We start from the raw sequence: 21,927 nt of genomic DNA, 5'->3' as shown, positions 1-21,927 counted from the left end.
TTACCTGTTTGTTAATATTTTCAATAAAAATTAAAGCTTTTGATTTTATGATTAGTAATTTATTTTTCAATATTATTTTATATATTTTCAACATAATCATTAAAGATTTCTCATTCAACTGCCTTTGGGTTTTGTTTGTTCTTATTGTTATTTTGGGTGGTATGTTTGGTCCTTTCTATGAGGTTTTTCTTGTTCCTTGTAGAAGTCCTGATATGTTGTAAACTTCCCTCTTAGATTTGTCTTTGCTGCATCACATACATTTTATGAAGCTGTGTATTCATTGTAATATGTCTCCAAGTATGATTTTATTACCTCTTTGATTTCATCATTGAACGGGTTTTATTTTATTTATTGTGGATGTGGTTTGACCTCATGTTTGTGCTTTTCCTATACTTCTTTCTAAAGTTGAAGCACAGTTTCTTACTTTTGTGTATGGAAAAATACTTGCTGTAATCTATATTTTCTTAAAGTTCCTGAGGCTCATTTCATGACATAGTCTGTCATTTATTCCTTATCTAACATCCTGTGCACACTTGAAAAGTTCTGCTTTTCTGATGCAGTGTCCAATAGCTCAGTTAGGTTCAAATGATCTAATATGCTATTAAGATCTCTATTTCCTTACAGATATTCTTTCTGGATAATCTGGCTATCAGAATAGTGAAGTGTTAAACTCATCTACTATTATTGTTTTATAATGAATTGATTCTTTACTGTCTACTAAATTTCATTTTATACTTAGGATCTACGGTGTTGGGTCTATATACAATTTAATGAGTGTAATACACTATTTTTGTTCATCTCATTTTCTTTATATAATCTCATATTTTTTTCATTTTGGCCCCTATTTTAAAACGTATTTTGTATGAGGAGAGCATTGCAATCTGCACTTTCTTTCCATTTCCATGGGATATCTTTTCCATTTATTTCCAGAGTATGTTTATCTTACACCATAAAGTGAGACTTTTGGGGGGCGAGGCAAAGATGTTGAAGTAGGAAGATGCTCATAGCTAACCCTTTCCCACAAATGCAACAACAATCACTTCCACAGACCCACTCAGCTAACCAGAGAACCTGCAGAAATCTGACAGAATATTGTCCTCTTCAATAGATAAAGATGTGAATAATCTGGTAGGAGAAAAGGAAGAAAGAAAGAAGAAAAGGCAAAACAGAGTGGGACAGGTCTGACAGAGAGGGAGCAGCAAAGAAGGACTTTTGCTCATTCACTGTGTCTCCCCTCTACAACTGAGAGATCAGCAGGACGGAGGGGGAGCCTCCAAGGCTTGGACATGTACATAGTGTAGGTTGACTGACATAATTAAGTTAAACAGGCACAAAGGATCCCTGTAATTCTCAGCCAAAAATGCAACCCAGAAGTTGGGGGCCGGGCCAAGCTGCCCAAGCAGGGTGGTAGTTGGGGATGGCTGCGCTGTGGCAGCCCAGGGGAATGGAGTTGGCTTTGTGTCATGGCTGTGGGTGCACAGGGCAGAACAACCTGGGCCCTCCATAAAACACCTGGGCAGATGTGCCCTGTGGATGGAAGGGTGCATTCCCCATCTCTGAAATTTACAAACGTTTCTAGGTGAAGAGAGCTGGGGCTCAAACAAAGACACCATACCCTCTAGTGCTTTACACTGAGGTGGTAGTGGGCACAAAACCTGCATCTACACCTAAGGACATAGCAGCCTCAAGGGCAAGACCGAGACTTGTCTACAGCCTGAGGCAGATAGGAACATACTGGCTGTTTCCTCAGAGAACTTGTCTGACAAGACAAACAAGGAGCTGGATTTTGGCCCAGACCAGGGACAGGGCTGTTCCTCAGTCTTCCTTGAGCCCACTTCTTGTGTGCAAATTCGAGGCAGAGTGTATAGTGGCACAGAGCAGCAGAGTGATCGGCAACCTGACGGGGCAGGTGGCCCCTCTAATTTTGGGCAGGAATATAGTCCCTGACCATGGTGCTGGAGAGGTCATGATGCTCAATTCTGCCTGGTCAGTCTCCAACATCAGACTGCAGCATCGGGCAGGGCATTGAAAATTCAGCCCAGAGTAAAGAGAGCTTCATCAGAACCAGTGTTGGGTGTAGGAGCAATCTGATTGCTGACATGCCCTGGGAGCAGCACAGATGAGGGCTCCAATGGAGGGCCTCTGGGAATAACAAGCTGGACTTCCAAATCAGGATTAATAAAGAAAGAATTCACACTAAAAGTTCACAGTATCCAGGAGGACAATGAACACCCCATTATATTAATCAGTTTTTACCTGTTCCATTTTATATTACCCTCTTAATTTTTACTTCTTCTTGAATTATATATACCCCCATTTTAATCCCATTGAAATTTTTTAAAATATTTTTATTATTATTGTTTTTCCAGACTCTGCTTCAAATTCCTTTTCTTTTATTCATTATAAAATGCCTTCAAAGATTCATTTCTCCCTTCTTAAAAAATCTTTATCTCTCTCTCTCTTTTTTCTCTTTTCTAAGTTGTATAACTACATAGGCATTAAGTAGATAAACTAATTTAGGACCACAGTAGATAACTGATACTCCATAAACCACAGCACCAGAGAGTTAGTAGAAAATTGAAGAAGCAGAGAAACCATTCCCAATTAAAAGATCAAGAGAAATCCCCTGAAAGAATGATCAGTGAAACAGACATTTATATCCAACATGATCAAGATTTCAAAAACGGAGTGATCAAATTACTGAAGTAAATAAAAGTGATAGTTTTTAGAGATACAAAATATGTCAAAAATGAAATGGAAGCTATAAAGAAGAGACGAGTAAAATAGGTAAACACGTTGACTGAGATGAGGAATGATTTAAAGGTGTAGCAAAGCTGACTAGATAATGCAGAGGAATGGATTAGTGACTTAGAAGACAGGACAATAGGAAGGACCCAATCAGAAGAGCTATAAGAGAAACAAAGAGAAACAAACAAGAAAAGCAAAAGGGACCTATGGGATAAATGATAGCATGCCAATTTTGGCATGATAGAAGTCCCAGAATGGGAAGAATGATCAAAGGGGATTGCAAAGTTTTTTGTAGAAATCACAACTGAGAACTTCCAAAAATTAAAGAAGGAATCAGATATCCAATTACAGGAAGCTCAGATTGTCCCAAACAGGAAGAACACAAATACACCCACACCAAGACATACAATTAGAATGGCAAGAGTAAAGGATAAATATATGATCCTAAAGACAGCAAGAGAATAGTAAAGTCTGTGTTACAATGGAATCCCCATAAGCCTACCAGCTGATTTCTCTACACTAGTACTACAGCCCAGGAGGGAGTGACAAGATATATTCAAAGTCCTGAATGAAAAAAAATTATATACTGTAGGATAGTTTGACCAGCAATACTATACTCTTTGGTAGAAGTAGAAATAAAGGATTCCACAGACAAGAAAAAGCTTCAAGAGTTAGCAACATTAGACCCATGCTATAAGAATTATTGAAAGGTCTTCTCTAAAAACAAAACCAGCAGGATGCTACAGAAATGTGAAAATCACACCTGGAAATGTGATAACTCATGAATTACAAATAAAATAAACACAAAATTTTAAAACAAGACATACAAATCATTGAGAATGGGAAAGGGAGGCAGGAAAATAGAGAATTTATTTTTTTTTTGGTCTTTCATTTTAAAATTTTTTGTTCTTGGTAGGATGGGTTTGAGATCATGTTGCTGTCCGTTTAATAAAAGCAGTTATAATAATGGTCTAATGGACTTATAAAAAGGGTAACAGGAAGAAAATAACTTATCAGGGATTCACAAAAACAAAATAAATTTCATGATAATACAAAGGAAAATGACCAAACCATAAAAGGAAGATGAAAGGAACAAAGAGGAAATAAAAAATCAACTGCAAAGAAAAGGTCAATTTGGCAATAAACACAAGCCTATCATCAATTATTGTAAATGTTAATGGACTAAATGCTCCAGTCGAAAGTCATAGAGTGGCAGGCTGGATAATAAAGCAAGAATCTTCAATATACTGCATACAAGAGACCCACTCCAGAGACAAGGACACATATTGATTGAGAGTGAAAGGATGGAAAATGGTATTCCATACAATAGGAAAAGCCAAAAAACAGGTGTTGCATTACTGATTTCAGACAGAATATTCTTTAAAATAAAGGCCATAAAGAAAGATAAAGGACATTTTATAATGATTGAAAGAGTGATACAATATGAGGATAGCACACTCGTTAATACATATGCACCAAATATAGGAGCACCTAAGTACATAAAATAATTACTAACAGATATAAAAAGGGAGTCATATTTGTAGATACCAACACTGCATTAACATCACTGGACAGATCATTAAGAGAGAAAATAAATTAGACAACAGAAAAATCAAATAATACAATAGAAATATTACACTTGGTGGATTTTTCAGAGCATTGCAACCCCCAAAACAGGATACACATTCTTTTCAATTGCACGTAGAACATTTACCAGGATTCATGATGTACTTGGGCAAAATAGAAACCTCAGCAATTTTAAGAAGGTAGAAATTACCTCAAGCATCTTTAATGACCACAATGCCATGAAGCAAGAAATCAAAAACAGAGAAACAAAGGAGAACAAAGGAAAACATGGGGATTAAAAATATGTTATTAAAAAACCAATGGATCAACTAAGAAATCAAAGCTGCAATGTAAAAGTACATTGAGACAAAAGTTAATGATAGCAAAATCCCACAAAATTTATGGGACACAGCAAAAGGAGTGCTGAGAGGGTAGTTTATAGTGATACAGGCTTTCCTCAAAAAAGAAGAACAAACAAAAATGCACAATTTAACCCACCAGCAGAATGAATTCGAAAAACAAGCCAAAAAAAAAAAAACAAACAAAACAAAAAAGCAGCAGAAGGAAGGAAATCATCAATATTGGGGAGGAAATAAATAAAATAGGGGTTAAAAAGACCATAGGAAAAAAGTCAACCAATCCAAAAGCTGGTTTTTCCAAAAAGTAATTAAAATCGATGAACCTCTGGCCAAACTCAAAAAGAAGAAAAGAGAGAGAGCACAAATTAGCAAAATAAGAAAGGAGAATGGAGAAATTGCACAAAAAAAAAAGAAATACAGAATATCATATCAGAATATTATGAAGACTGTATGGTACCAAACTGTATAGAAGAGATGGACAAGTTTCTGGAAAGACACTGTCCACCAAGACTGAATCAAGAAGAAACTGACCCCTTGAACAAACAGAGCACTAGAAATGAAATCAAAATAGCAATATGAAAACTCCCTACAAATAACTGTCCAGGACCGGATTGATTCATGGAAGAATTCTACCAAACAACCAAAGAAGAACTCATACCAGTTCTTCTCAAACTCTTCCAGAAGATTGAAAAGGAAGGAATACTCCCAAAGACATTCTATGAAGCCACAATCACCCTGATACCACAACCAGGCAAAGGCACTACCAAAAAAGAGGATTATAGGCCAATATCACTGATGAACACAGACGTCAAAATCCTCACCAAAATAGTAGCAAATAGAATCCAACAACATAGAAAAAAGATTATATATCATGACCAAGTGGGGATCATGCCAGGGATACAAGGGTGGTTCAACTTATGAAACTCTATTAATGTAACACAGCACATCAACAAGAGAAAGGACCAAAACTGCATGATCATCTCAATAGATGCAGGAAAAGCATTTGATAAAATTCAACACACACATATGATAAAAATTCTCACCTTGTGGGCATAGAGGGAATATATCTCACGATCATGAAAGCTATAGATAACAAACCTACAGCCAGCATAGTACTCAAAGGTGAGAAAGTCAAATTCATCCTACTAAAATCTGGGACAATAAAAGGATGCACACTACCATGAATCATACTCAAGATATACTTGGAAGTCCTAGCCACAGCAATCAAATAAGAAAGAGATGAAAAAGGGATGCAAATTGGAAAGGAAGAAATAAAAGTCTAAATATATGCAGATAATATTTTACTATTTATTAAAATCCCTACAATATCCAGAATTAATTTTCTACTGCTGATCATATAATTTAGCAAGGTAGCATGTTACAAGATTAAGGTGGAAATATCAGTGGCATTTCTTAACGCTAATGATTCAGATAATACTATAGAGCAACAGTCAACATGACAGCACTGTATTGGAAGATAAACATACATAAAGGCCAATGGCACAGAATAGAGAGTCCAGATATGAACCCAAAAACGTTTGGTAAATTAATCTTAGAAAAAGGAGGCAAGAAATTACAATAGAAAAGAGATAGGCTCTTTAGCAACTGGTGCTTGGAAAACTGGACAGCAGCATGTAATTCAATGAAGCTAGAACACTCCCAATGAAGCTAAAACAACATACACAAAAATAAACTCAGTCTGGATCAAAGACTTAAACATAAGACAAAATACAATAAACCACCAAGAGGAAAATATACGGAAAATGTTATCTGACAAAAGTGTCGAAAAACTTCTCGGGGAAGAAATAAAATCAAGAAAAAACCAATGAGACCTAATGAAATTTACAAGCTTCTGCACAGTAACGAAACTGGAAGTAAAACAAAAAGACAACATACGGAATGGGAAAAATATTTGCATATGAAACTGTCAAAGACTTGATCTCCAGAGTATATAAGAAGTTCATCCAACTGAATAAGAAAAAATATACCCAATCCAAAATTGGGCAGAAGACCTAAACAAGCGATTCTCCAAGGAAGACATACAAATGATCAAAAGGCACATCAGAAAATGCTCAATATCACTTATTATCAGAGAAATGCAAATCAAAACTGCAATGAGGTATCACCTCACACCAGTCAGAATGGCCATCATTCAAAAATCCACAAATGACAAATGCTGGAGAGGCTGTGGAATAAAGGGAACCCTCCTTCACTGCTGGTGGCAATGCAGTTTGGTGCAGCCACTGTGGAAAACAGGATGGAGATTCCTCAAAATCCTAGGAATAGACATCATATAACCCAAGAATCACGCTCCTGGGCATAAATCCAGAAGGAACCCTACTTTAGGATGACACCTGCACCCCAATGTAATAGCCAACATTATTTACAGTAGCCAAGACAAGGAAACAGCCTAAATGCCCATCAACAGTTGACTAGATAAAGAAGAGTTGGTATATTTATGCAATGGAATAGTAGTCTTATCAAGTGACAACATATTGCCATTTTCAGCCACATGGATGCTCTTGGAGAAAATCAGTCTATGTGAAGTAAGCCAGAAATAGAAAAAAAATACCATATGACAAGGCTCATGAGTGGAATTTAAAAACAAAATTAAACCAAACAAAAAACGCATGAATACAAAACAGATATAGACTCGTAGGCCGAGTATACAAAGTTTTGGTTGCCAAGAGGGTTGGGTGTGGGAAGAGATAGGCTGGGAGATCAAAATTGTAACATAGATAAACAGGATTGTACTGTATAGCACAGGGAAATACATAAAAGATCATACGGCAGCTCACAGGGGAAAAAATGGGACAACAAATGTATATATGTTCATTGTAACTAAAAAATTGTGCTCTAAAATGGAATTTGAGACAACCTTTTAAAATGAATAAAAATCAATAAAAAAAGTGAAAAAAGAAAAAAACATGACCCATTAACAGTGTTAATATATATTGGAGAGAATAACAACTATGCAAAAGAATAGTCAAACCAAAAATTTTGTTTTGGTTTCTTTTTAAGATAAGCAAAATCAAAAAGCCTCTAGCCAGGTGCATCATGAAGAAAAGAGAGATGCTCCAAAGAAAAAAAGTCAGAAATAAATGTGGAGAAATAACAATTGTTCCCTCAGATATATAAAGAAGGGATTATTTTGTCAACACTTACATGCCAGTAAACTGGACAACTTAGAAGAAATAGACAAATGTCTAGAAAGAGACAGGGATAAGGAGAAACATATAATTTGATCAAACTGTTTACTAGAACCAAGAAAGAATCTGCATTTAAAAAATCGTTAAATAGGAGTACAGATTTAAACACCTCCCATGGAAAATTGTACAAAAATACAAAGCAGAACTTATACTCTGCAAACTATTCAAAACTGGTGAAGATGTGGGAAACTCACAAATTAATTCTATGAAGCTTTCATCACCCTGATAGCAAAGCCAACAAACAAAGTACAGGCAAAGAGAATTTCAAGCCAATATCTTTGATTGATATAGATGCAAAAATTCTACAAAATATTATTACCAAACAAAATCCAGCTATACCTAAAATGAATTATACAGCATGATCAACTTTAATTCACTGCAGGGTCATAAGAGAGGTGGAACATACGTGAAATCAATCAGTTCGATTCAGCACATTAAAAAAAGAAACAGGGAAAGTGACGTGGTCATCCCAATAAATCCATAAAAATCATTTCACAAACTTCAACTTTTATTAATTAAAATAGCAACAATAACAGCACAAAAAAAACAACAGACAAAACAGCAAAAACAGAAACCTCTTACCAAAATAGGATTCAGGAAATATATCTCAACCTAGCTAAAGTCATTAATAACAGATACACAGACAACATAATATGCAAAAGTGAATAACTGAAAGTCAAATTAAGGAATAAGAAAAGGATGCCCACTCTCACCATTTATATTAAACACAGTATGGTAATTCTCTAGCAAAAGCAATGGACAAGAAAAAAGATATTCAGCTTGGACTGAATGAAGTAAAACTGTTATTTTTGATGGCATGATAATCTATATAGATATCCCTACAGATTCTCCACACCAAAACAACTAAAACTAATAAAGACATTTAGCAAAGTAGTATGATTCATGATTAATATACAAAAACAGTCAGATTTCTTTACACTAACAATGAAATATTCCATAATTTTAAAAAATCCATATGATATCAGATCAAAAATGAAAAACCTATGGAAAAACCAAGATAATAAAATCTATAGGACACTGATAAAAATTTATAAATGATGCAAAGAAATGGAAAGAAATCTCAAGGTCTTAGTTTAGAGGAATTAATATTGTTAAAATATACATAATACAAAAGATGTCTACAGATATAAAGTGATTCAGATCGATCTACATGATATTTTCCACAGAAATTAAAACAGTCCTAAGATTTATATGGAACTGCAAAATTACCAGAACTGCAAAAGTAACAATGAGGAAAAAGAACAAAGATGGAGTCATAACCCATAACCCTCCCAGATCACAGAATATATTACAAAAACAGCAATCAAAACAGCACAATACTGGAAAACAAACAAACATCTATATCACTGGAAGAGAACACAGAGGCAGAAATAAAACATCACATCTATGGTCAAATAAACTATGAAAAAGGAAAAAAATATACAAAGCCTAAAAGAAAGTTTTAAGCAAGTGATGTTGAGAAAGCTAGACAGCTACATGTAAATCAATGAAATTAGAAAACTCCCTCACACTGTACAAAAATAAACTCAAAATGTTTTAAATATCTGAATGTAATACATGACACAATAAAACTACTGAAATCTCAAAAAGTCAAAACAAGACATAAATTGTAGCGAAACTTTCTTATTTCAATCTCCCAAGCTGAAAACTATAAAAGCAAAATAAACAAATAGATCCTAATTAAACTTAAAACCTTCTACACACCAAAATAAACAATATGGAAACATAAAATTCCAAACGGGAGAAAAGATTAAGAAACTATGCAATCAACAAGAGGCTAATTTCTAAAATACACAAATTGTTCATACAACTCCATTTCAAAAATCTACAAACTCAGCCAGAAAATGAGCAGAAGGCAATTCTCTAAAGACACACAGATGACAATCAGAAACATAAAAACATGCTCACATAGCTAATCATTATACAAATGCAAGACAAAAAAATAATGGTTTACCTCACACTAGTGAGAAGGGCTGTCATCCAAATGTCTACAAATAATAAAAACTGGGGAAGTTGTGGAGAAAAAGGAACACTCCAACGCTGTTGGTGGAAATGGAAATTGGTGCAAGCACTTTAGAAACAGTATGGAAGTTCCTTTAAATAATTAAAATAGACCTATCATATGACAAAGAAATCCCACTCCTGGGCATATAAAGCATAAAACCTGAAAACAAAGAATCCTAGAGTAAAACAATAGAAGTACACTCTGACAATGGACTTAAGTTGATTGTACGTATGTCTCCTCTGGCAAGGGAAGCAGAAGCAAATCTAACAAAATTTGATTGTATCACTCTAAACAGATTTACACTGCAGAAGAAATGATCAATATAATGAAATGTCAACCAACATAAAGGAGAATATATTTGCAAGTGATATTTTCCAATCAAGTGTTAATATCCAAATATATGTCAAACTCTTACCCCACAACAACAACAAAAAAGGCCAAATATTCCAATTAAAAAAATGTCCGTAGGAACTGAATAGATAGATCTGAAACAATTATCTGTAGAAAACAAAGAGTTGGCTAAATGACACATGAAAATATGTTCAGAGTTATAAATTATAAGGAAAGTCATAAACCAAAAATGAGACAAGACCTCACACTTGTCAGAAGGTTCTCATCAAAAAGAAAAGTAATAAATGTTGGTGAGATTGTGGAGAAAAAGTAACACCGTGGACACTCTTGATAAGAATGCAAAATATTGGTTCAATTGCATATAAACATCAAATTTTCTTCATCCATTTTTCTGTCAAGGGATGTTGGATTTTTAGGCTCCTGTCTGAAGACTCTAGAGAATAAGCCCATGGGCTGAACTGATAAACAAGCTGTGAGGAATTTCACATATTCAGGCTGGATAAGAAATGGCCTGCTCATTGTATCCAGTATGGATGGCTCTATGGCCTATGCTGGATAAGATCCTCAGAGGAGGACAACCTAAGACAGGCACAGACAGCTGGATAAGAGATGGCCTACTTAATGAAGTTCTGTGATGAACTTTAAAGCAATCCTTAATCATTTAACATCCTGTGCTTACTGCAGGAGAATGAGGACATAAATAGTTTAAGATTATTAACATTGTTATAACTTAGATGTTATGTGAGGCATTGTGCAAGTCCTATATAAACCCTTTTTCTAAGAATCAATAAAAAGAGAACTGCTCCGCTGCTCTCCACACCGTGTTTGTGTGTATATGATATCGTGCCACTGACAGGGTTAATTTAATTTTTTAGGAGTATCTTAAAAGTATGTTGCATTATATACAATGCTTTTTTTGCACTTATTGAAATGATTATGTGAGTTTTATTTCTCATTCCATTAGTGTGGCATGTCACCTTTATTGATTTGAATATTTTGAAGTATCCTTAAACCCAGGGATTAATCCCTTTAGTCATTTAAGTGTGTGATACAATAAAAGTGTTGTTGAATTCATTTTGCTTGTGTTTTGTTGAGAATTTTGGCACATATTTTCCTCAAAGATAATAATCAATATTTTACATCTAATGTCCTTTCTAGCATTTTTATCCAAATACAGCTGACATCATAAAACAAGTTTGGAATCTTTCACCCCCTTCAAATTCTTGGAAGACTTTTGGAAGAATTGGTGAAAAATTGTCTTCAAATGTATGACAGAATTCGCCAGGAAAGTCATCTTGAAATTTTTTTCTAGTTTGGGGGGTTTGGATTACTGATTTACTCATACACACTTTTCCTCTGTTTAACTTTCTAATTTCTTCTTTATTCAGTATTGGAAGACATATGTTTCTGAGAATTTGTCTTTTGTTCTAGGTCATTCAAATCGTTGGCTAGTGGTAATTTCTTATGATGCTATGCATCTCTACAACATCAGTGGTTATATCGTCTCTATTATTTCTAATTTTATTTGAGTTTTTATTTTCTTAACCAACATAAACATTTGTCATCTTTATGTTTAAAGAAACAGACTTTGGTATTTTTTTATCTTTTCAATTGTTTCTCTTGTTATTTGCCTTACTCTCAGTAGTTCAATTTTCTTCTTTATTCTTTCTGTTTTCTCCTAGATTCTTGAGGTGTAAATTTTAGCAGTATGAATATTTGTAATTTTTTTATTATTAAATGTTATTTATTTATTTATTTACCTGTTTATTCATTTATTTATCATTGAAATATGCCATTTACAATGTGTCAATCTGTGGTGTATAGCATAGTGTCCCCTTACATGCATATATTTCTGTGCCTATAAAACATTACTTCACAGTATTTAACATACTGCCCTGTGTCATACAAAAGAAATTTTGAAACGTCTATTTTTATATATAGTGGATAACATTTATAAGTCTATAGCTCTGAAATATACCCTCTTGCAGCCCCTTTTCACAGTAGTCATAAAATTGTTTAGTAGATCTGCGAGTGTGTTTCAGATTTCTAGATGAAATAACAGTGTTCTCTTCCAAATATATTTTTTAAGCTTCTTCATATATAATGTCTCGTATTATATTTCTTTCTTTTTCTGGCTTACTTCAATTAGAATGACACTTTTGGAGGACATTCATTTTGCTGCAAATGTCATTGCTTTATCATTTTTATCATAGAATATTTTTCCCTTATGTAAATATGGCATAACTTCTGTATACTGTCATCTGTTGTTGGACAATTGGGTTGCTTCCATGTTGTGGCTGTTGTATACAGCACTGCTAAGGACATTGGAGTTCAGGTGTCTTTTTGAAATAGGGTTCTTTTTGATATATACCCAGAAGTGGGATTGCTGGATCGTATGTTAAGTTTATTTTTATAAATTAGAGGAATCTCCATTCTGGTTTCCAAAATGACTGAACCAAACTTCATTCCTTCCAACAGTGTAGGAAGTTTCCATTTCTCCACAGCTTCCCCAGCATTTATTGTTTGTGGACTTTTGAATGATGACGATTGTGACTACTGTGAATTGATACTTCATTATAGATTTGAATTGCCCTTCTCTGATAATGATTGTGAACATTTTTTTTTTCATATATCTGTGTGGCATTTGAATGTCTCTATTGGAGAATTGTTTGTTTAGGGCTTCTGCATATTTTCAGATTGGGTTTCTTGATTTTTTTTATTATTATTAGGTTGTATGGAGTCTTTATATTTTGGAAATTAAGACTTTGTCAGTTGCATCACTTCTTAATATTTTCTTTAATCCTGTAGGTTGTCATTTTAATTTGTTTATGGTTCCCTTTGCTGTGCAAAAGCTTATAAGTTTTATTAGGTCCCATTTATTAATTTTGATCTTACATTCTTTCCCTGGATAGTCTATTCTAGGAGATGATTGCTGAGATTTATCTCAGAGTGTTTTGCCTATATTTCCTTCTAGGAGATTTACTGTGTCTTGCTTATATTTAAGTCTTCAAGCAATTTTGTGTTTATTCTTGTGTATGGATTGAAGGATTGTTCTAACTCCATTGCTCTGCATGCTCCTATCCAGTTTTCCCACCAGTTGGTGAAGAGATGTTTTTTCTCTGTCATATTACTGGCTACTCTGTCAAATCTTAATTGAACATAGGCCTTTAGATTTATTCCTAGGCTCTCTAATCTGTTCCAATGGTCCATATGCCTGTTTCTGTACCAATATCATGTCATTTTCATTATTGTAGCTCTGTAATATTGTATGGAGACCTGATGGGTTATTCCTCCAGCCTCTTTCTTTTGATTCAATATTGCTTTGGAAACTATGGATTTTTTATGAGTCTATGTAAATTTTGGGATGATTTGTTTCAGACCTAAAAAGAAATGTTTTGCATAATTTGATAGGAAATCAAATTTTCTTGCCTGATGGTTGTGGCTAAGACTTCCAAGTCTCTATTGAATTGAAATTGTGAGAATGGGCAACATTTCCTTGTCTCATGTTTTTGTGAGAAGGGTTTCAGTTTTTCAACATTGAGTGTTTTGCTGGCTGTATATTTGTCAGAAATAGCTATTACTATGTTGAGATATGGTCCCTCTGTACACACTGTGATAAGAACTTTTTTTGCAGATAGGTGTTAAATGTTTTCAAATGTTTTTTCTTCGCCTACTTAGATTATCATGTGGTTTTTTGTCCTCTCTTTTTTTGATATGGTGTATCACAATTGATTGATTGATTTGCATATGTTACACCATTATTGTGTTCCTGGGATGAACCAAATTTGATCATGGTGTATGATATTTTTTACATGCTGTTTGATTCTGTTTGTTAATAATTTCTTAATGACATTTACATCTATGTTTATCAATGATATTGGCCTATAGTTTTCTTTTTAGGTAGTGTCTTTGGTTTTGTTATCAGGTTGATGTTGGCCTTATGGTGTGAGTTTGGGTGTACTCTCTCCATATCAAACTTTTGGAAGTGTTTGAGGAGGACTGGTATGGATTTTCCTTTATATGTTTTGTCAAATTCCCCACTGAAGCTATTTGGGTCTGAATTTTTGTTTGCAGAGTTTTTTTTATTTTATTGATAATACTATTCCATTTCTTGTGATCTGTCTATTCAAATGTTCAGTTTCTTCTTGATGCAACAATGGTGGGCTGAATGTTTCCTGAAACTTCTCCATTTCTTCTAGGTTTTCCAGTTTGTTTCCATGCAGTTGCTCATGGTATTCCCTAAAGATATTTTGCAAATTTCATGTACTCTTTGTATTTTCCCCATTTTCATTTCTTATGTCATTTGTGTTCTCTCTCTTTTCATGTTGGTGAGCCTGTACTGAGTTTTGTCAGATTTGTTGACTATTTCAAGAAACAGTTTGATTGATTTTTTCTATTTTTTAATCTTTAATTCAATTCTTTCTCCCTTGATCTTTATTTTCCCACTTTCTGCTCATTTTTGATTTTGTTTGCTCTTCTCTTAATGATTAGTTTAAATAGAATGTTCGATTATTTTTTGAAATTGCTCTTCTACCTTGAGGCGGACTTTTTCACTATGAACTTTCCTCTTAAGCCTGCTTTAACTTTATTCCATAGAGTTTGTGTAGTGTTGTGTCATATTTCTCAAGATATTTTTAAATTTTTTCTTTTAATTCATCACATCTCCCCCTTGCTTTAGTACCATGTTTTTTAATTTACATGCTGTCATTTTTCTCTCTATTTTTCTGTGATTGATTTCTAATTTCATGGTATTATACCCAGAAAAGATGATTGAAATAATTTTTATCTTCTTAAATTGGTTGAAGCTTCTTTTGTGCCTCAGTACATAAACTTTCCTAGAAAATGTTCCATGTGCACGGGAAAATAATTTATATTCTGTTTTGGGGAGTAGTGTTTTGAAAATATCAACCAAATCCAATTATTTTATCATATCTTTTAGTATCTTTGTTCCCTTATTAATTTTCTGTCTGAAAGACCAGTCTAGTGATGGTAATGGGGAGTAATATTCTTCTACTGTGATTGTGCTCCTATCAATTTCTCCCTTTTTATATATTAGTATTTACTTTATCTATTTAGGTGCTCCTATATTGAGTGCATATATATTAATGAGTATATTACCCTCATTTTGTATGGCTCCTTTAATCATTATATCATGTCCTTGTTTATCTTTCTCTATGGCCTTCTGATAAAGTCTATTTTGTGTGAAGTCAGTACTGCTAGTCCTGTTTTCTTGTCATGTGCATTTGCATGGAATATATTTTTCCATCTTCTGGCTTTGAATTGAAGTGTGTTCCTCTTTCTAAATTGGGCCTTTTTTATGCTTCATAATGTAGGGTCTTGTGATATTATCCCATTTGACAATATACATCTTTTGATTGAAGCACTAAGTCCATTAACAATTGTAACAATTATTGTTAAACTGGTGTTTATTTCCATTTTGAACTTCATTTTCCATTTGATTTGGTATTTCCTTTCTGTTCATTTCTTTTTCTTTTTGTGGCTTTGTAAGTTTTCTTTTATTATCTTGCTTTTTTTCTGTCTGTGTGACTTCATTGTAAGATTTTGACTTATGGTTACCCTGTTTTGTATGTATATTCACCCATTACTATATCTGTTTATATTAACTGAAAGGAATACAAATTCAAACGCATAATACAGAGAACAGAAACAAGGAGAAAATTCTCTGTTTTGCCTGTTTCACTCTCTGACACTTAAAAATTTTGATGTCCTGTTTTACAACAACATGCTTATTGTGTTGTAAGTCATTTTAGCTATTGCCTTTCTAGTTATGCATTTCCCCTTTCTATAGCATCCTACTTCTTTATTTTTAGAGATGTTTCATTATTTCTTTTTCTGTTGCTAAATCCTTTAAGTATTTGCTTTTGTGGAGATTATTTATCTCTCCTTCTATTCTAAAGGGTAGACTTGCTTGATATATTATCTTAGGTAACAGCTTTCTTTCATTCTGGACTTTGAATATGTCTTGCCACTGCCTTCTGACTTTTGTATTTTGTGGGAAACGTGTTTAAAAATATAAAGTATATAATTATATATATGTAAAGAATAACTAAAAATGAAGTTAACAAATAAGGAGAAAACCTATACATTAAAAAATAGAAAACATTGATGAAGGAAATTAAAATTGATCCAAAGAAATGAAAAGACCTCTTATGTTAATGATGTGAAACAATGTGGTTGAAACAACCATACTACACAAAGGAATCTACATTTAGTGTGATTCATGTAAAAATACACATGAGATTTTTCCATTAAATAGAACAAATAATTTCAAAATTTATATGTAACCACAAAGATCTTGAGTTGCCAAAATAATCTTGAAAAATGGTATTAAATATCATAGTGTAAAATTTTCTGATGTTAAGCATTCCTACAAAGCTTTAGTAACTTAAACAACATGATACTGGCTCAAAAACTGACACCAATCAGAAGACTAGAATAGAGCAACCAGATATAATCCCTCACACCTATGATCAATTAACCCATGAAAGCAGAAGCAAGAGTAAGAAATGAAGAAAAGAGACTCCTCAATAAGTAGTGCTGGGGAGATTGAACAAGTGAAAGATAGATTAGGGTATTTCCTCACATTGTATACAATCAGTAGGCCAATATTTGGTTTATTTATTATTTTTACTTATATTTCTTACACCTGTAATATATTGATCTATGTTTAAAACTTTTATTTCACTTATCAAATGTATTCCTATTGTATTCTTTTTGGTATAAATGTACACACAATTGTTTTCCTAATTTCTCTTTCTGATTAGGTGTTGTTACTATATAAAAATGCAATGGATATTTGTATATAGATTTTGTATTCTGCAAGTTTACTAAGTTTGTTCATTATTTCTAATAGTCACTGGGGGATTGTATGGAGTTTTCTATGTACAATTATGTCATCTGTAAAAATTTTACTGCTTGCTTACAAGTTGAATGCTTTTTATATTTCTTCTTGCCTTGTTTTTCTGGCTAGAACTTCTAGTAGTGTAACTTTGGACTTGCGAGAATGAGCTACTTTCTCTTATTACTGGACCAGAGGAAAATCTTCCTGTATGTGAACATTAAACTTGAAGTTAGTCATGGGTTTTTCACATACGACTTGTATTATGTTTAGTCATCTAGAAAGAATTTGCTAAAATTTTTTTTTAAAAAAGTTAAGATAAGAACTGTGAATAATTTTCCTACATATTTTTGATTGTTATTTTTGAATTCTTTGTTATTTAAGGGATGGTATTACATTTATTGATTTGTGTATGTTAAATAAAATTTCTGAATCAGGACTAAATCCAACTTAATGATATTTTATATACTTATAATATGCCGTGAATTCAGCTTACTATTATTTACTTAAAATGGAATATACACATACTGATGGAAAAATATACATTGTAGCTTGAGTGAATATTTCTTTATTTAAAAATTTTATCTCTCTTTTTGAATTTGGCTTATGTTTAATGGAATTTATGTCTAAATAAAGAATACAAATTTTTGGTAGAACTTCATTTACAACTGTTTAATGATACAGTACCTAGCTATTATTAACAATTATTGTAAAAATCACTTGCCTAAAAATGACACATTATACTAAAAATGCCTACTGTTTCAGGATTGAGAAACATATTGCTTCCTAAAATGCATTAAGTGGTCTTTTCAACCCCAACCCACATATACTGTTATTTCTTTGTTTTTGATTGTTTGTTTTCCCCTAAATGGAGTCACTGTCAATTGAACCCAGGATCTTGTGTATAAGTGTATTTATCAACAACATTTTGGAACACTTAACAGAAGCCTCAAGAGTACGGATCATAAAGATGACAAGAAAATTTATTCCTTCTAGGGACTGAAAATCCTCTGAGTGAAAGAATGGCAAAAGTAAACTTTTGTAAGTATAAGATTTTCTGTATTGTAATTTTAAAGTAGAATACTAAATTACATTTGTTTTACTTATAGCTCTGAATTACAATTTAAAACAAAAATAATCCACTTTGGGATTTCTTAAATTTGATTCATTATATGAATCTAGTTTTATTTCACAAATATTTACCATTTATTTATAAACATAACAAATACACTGATAATTATTCTGCTCATGTTTTGAATACAGAGTTACTTATTCTAAAGTAAACAGATAAATAACTACTTCCATTTCCAAATCAAATTGTTTCACTTCAATTACAAATTATAATGAAATAGGTATGCCTTTTCTGAACAGGTTTTACACAAATTTCACTTTAATTACATAACTTTAAAATTATTTTATATATTTTGTGCATTATTTATTCTCTGTTCACAAATGTGGTATAAATTTGTGTACAAAAGTATGGAGATTTGTTTTATTTCATAGACCCCAAAATTAAATTATTTGAAAAGATTTTGTGGGGATAATATATGCAGATAACACTATACAAATAAGCATCCTATATGTTTCATTCTAACTGAACGAATGATAATTAAACACTGTCTGAATGTTACACTTGAGTTGCTAGGAGACCAATCGTTTTGTGATGTCACATCTAATCTAGTTGAGAACCATTGTGGTGGCCTAGCAGTTTATCTGTGCAGGCCTGCAAGAGCAGCATTTGAAGCTGCAGTGCTCAAAATCATGCAGATTAGAAAAGTAGCCATAGAAAAAGTTATTTGAGGTGGCACATGTTTCTTTAGAAATTCAAGATGTGTCTCCTAAAGTTGGACAAACTGGTTCAGGAAACTCTGGTAGATCTCTACTGTGTGATCAAACATTCCCTGGGGACTTGTCTTGAGGTCTAAGATTGAAGAAAAAGTTTTTCAGAATTTGTCTGGAGAATCCTTGATAAAAACACCATGTTACACACATTGTGTCTCTGAACCAGATGAAGATAATGATTTTCATTCTTTGACATTTCCAAGAAAACTCTGGAAAATGTCTGGAAGTGAGAAATTTAAATCTATCTGGTGGAATGATAATGGATCTTCCATAGTGACTGATGAAGATGTCTTTAAGAAGGAAGTTTTGGACAGAAAGGCCCCTTTCAGAATATTTGAAATTGGAAATATGAAAAGTTTACTTAGGCAGCTTAACATTTATGGGTTTAGTAAAGTCCGGCAGAATTTTCAAAGATCTGCTTGTCTAGCTGACTTTGTGACAGAAGAAAAAGAAGTCTCTGTTTTAAGCAAGGAATTCAGTATTTGTAGTTATGACTTGGTAACGTATATATAAAGTTTTACTTTGTACATCAATCTATGGTAATATAAATGTAAAGCTAGATTTTGATAATTATATAAAACAACAAAGGCTTAAATTCTTTATTTTTTCTAAAAATGAGGAAAGTGCCTTAAGTATTCAAGATTATGAGAAACTTTCCTAGCAACTATGAATCTTAACAGAAATCTGAATAAATATATTAAAGCTGCTTTTAAAAAGTGGCTTTCACCGTTACTGCAAATTCTGATTTCTTAAATTTGATGACTATACTTTTTAAATGTGTATATTCCAAATAAGGAATTTCAAAATATTGTCAGCAGTTTTCAAATTTTCATGATATTATGTTTGCATAGTAAACGTGAAATCTGAGGTTTTGTAGGTTATTCTTATTGTAGTCTTGTATTTTGGCTTAAAATATTACTAAAATTTTTCTCCTATTGTTGTAGCTGCAGTTCTGCCATAATGCAAATTTTAAACAAGGCTGTCCCCAGGTTTAGTGAGAATAAAAAGAAGAGTTGGGATTAAAAATTCCTCTCTGGTGTCTTCATTGACTGAAAATTTCAACAAGAAGCACTTTAAAGCAGGGGGTAATGTGCATAATCATAATTCTTATTTTGTGGCTGACACTAGTGGAGAAAGTGAATTTTTACTTTCTGCAAATTTAAACATGACTCTAATAAGAAAGCCGTCTACTAACCACATAATTGGTGATACAACTACCCCGATCAGAGGTGATTTTTCTCCTCCATTATCAATGTCAGTTAGACCACCAGAACAAATTGCAGTGGATCAACATGCTATTTTAAATCAGTTGACCACTGTCCATGGGCACTCTCAAAGCAGGTACACTGAAGCAAATGGCCGTGTTGTGAACTTCATTACAACTACAACCTGTACTTCTTAGAACAGCATCTTGTCTCCCATACAGAGCAATTATTTTGGACTACCGGTGGAACCTTCTTCTTTTCCAAAAAAATCACAAATTATCTGCCAATGAAGGTCGTTTTTCTAAACTTCAACCAGGGAACAATCCACGGTTTCCAGTGATAGTGATAGCTGATACATCAGCTACCTCTCTTTCAAGGCCAAATCATCAGCCATCTTCATTTTATGAACGTCATCTTAATTACAACTGAACTTCCAGAGGACTACCAGATTATGCAGGATAACAAAGATTGATATTGATGTTGGCAAATGTCGACAACTTTCTGCAATTTTCTTATTTGAGCAACAAACATAGATGTGTACCTGTATTTTCCTTATATTTTTTAAATAGTGTAATGAGTTAAACGGGGGACTAAGTTACCATTTAAAGAAAAAAAGAGATATTTGAATGACATATCATTTGATGGAACAATATCGGTGTAAATTTAAATAATTTCTTGTAAGGAACAAGAGAAAATGGAAGAATTTGGAAAAAGACTAATATTTGGAGAGAGGGAAAAGTACTAAGTGGTTTCTGGTTCATCCTGGAAAGTATTAAAAGTGTTAAGTTAGGATTGGTTGGAACAGAAGATAAATGCAGGAACCGACCCTGGGATCATGGTCTCTATTATGTCATCTCTGGAATCAAAAATGTCACATGATCTATTCTCAGATGGCACATTCAGCATGTGGTAGAATATAAGAATAATTTTATCTATGGTCTTCTTTGTGCTGTTCTCAAAGCATTCCAATTGGTGCTTTCTTAACCTGCCCTCAAGAGTCTACGCTATATTTTATAGTCAATACTTTATGTTGCTTTTATGTTCCATCCAAAGACAAGCTTACATCCACAGAGTGGCAATTAATGCCTTTCCAACTCTAAGCCCACAAACTCAACATAGTTTAGTCATTTTTTATACATCTGGCATCTGGCAACCTTGGCATATCTTTATGTTTCTCTGTTTCTGGAGATACATCAAGGCAAATGCTTGTCAACTATTTAAGCTCCAACCGCACAACTTTTGCTCCAGCTCATCCTTGGACTTTGGATGTCCTCCTTTTACCTACTTAGATTTTCCCAGTCTCAGCACAGAAACCACCTCCTCCAGATGTTTTCTGTCTATCCCCCTTTCCTTGTCTAACTTGGATACCAACACAGTAAGCACAGCACGTGCGACAGGATACAATTTATTATTTAGAGAATGAAAAATACATGTTGACTTTAAGCAAATCTACCTTCCTGAAACAACAAAACTCTCATGGTTTTCAAACTATTTCGTTATGGTCTTTACACTTCACCACAAACTGGCTATTTTCATAGTCCAAGTACTAGTCACTGAAGACAGTAATTTGAGGAAGTTATAGGAGACAAAGTATTATTTTCTTCTTAATTCATGCCTGCAGAGGCATAAAGCATTCCATTCTCATTTGTTGGATTTTTTTTCCTGTCTCTTCATCACCCACCCACCCCAAAATAACTGATACTCTTCCCCTTACCAATAAATATACTGCCTTCTAATTAATTTTTTTCTTAGAATCAGAGAT

The 21,927-nt window shown here is 33.3% G+C and overlaps 1 pseudogene; it reads left to right on the top strand.

The window, feature by feature from the left end:
* The first annotated feature begins 13,740 nt into the window (after window positions 1-13,740).
* On the top strand, window positions 13,741-20,594 carry LOC140690588 (heat shock transcription factor, Y-linked-like; annotated as a pseudogene).
* The last annotated feature ends 1,333 nt before the right edge of the window (window positions 20,595-21,927 follow it).

Source organism: Vicugna pacos, chromosome 31, assembly GCF_048564905.1.
Source record: "Vicugna pacos chromosome 31, VicPac4, whole genome shotgun sequence".
NCBI lineage: Eukaryota > Metazoa > Chordata > Mammalia > Artiodactyla > Camelidae > Vicugna > Vicugna pacos.
The sequence above is the reverse complement of the archived record's forward strand: the minus strand, read 5'-3'. Positions and strand labels throughout refer to the sequence as shown.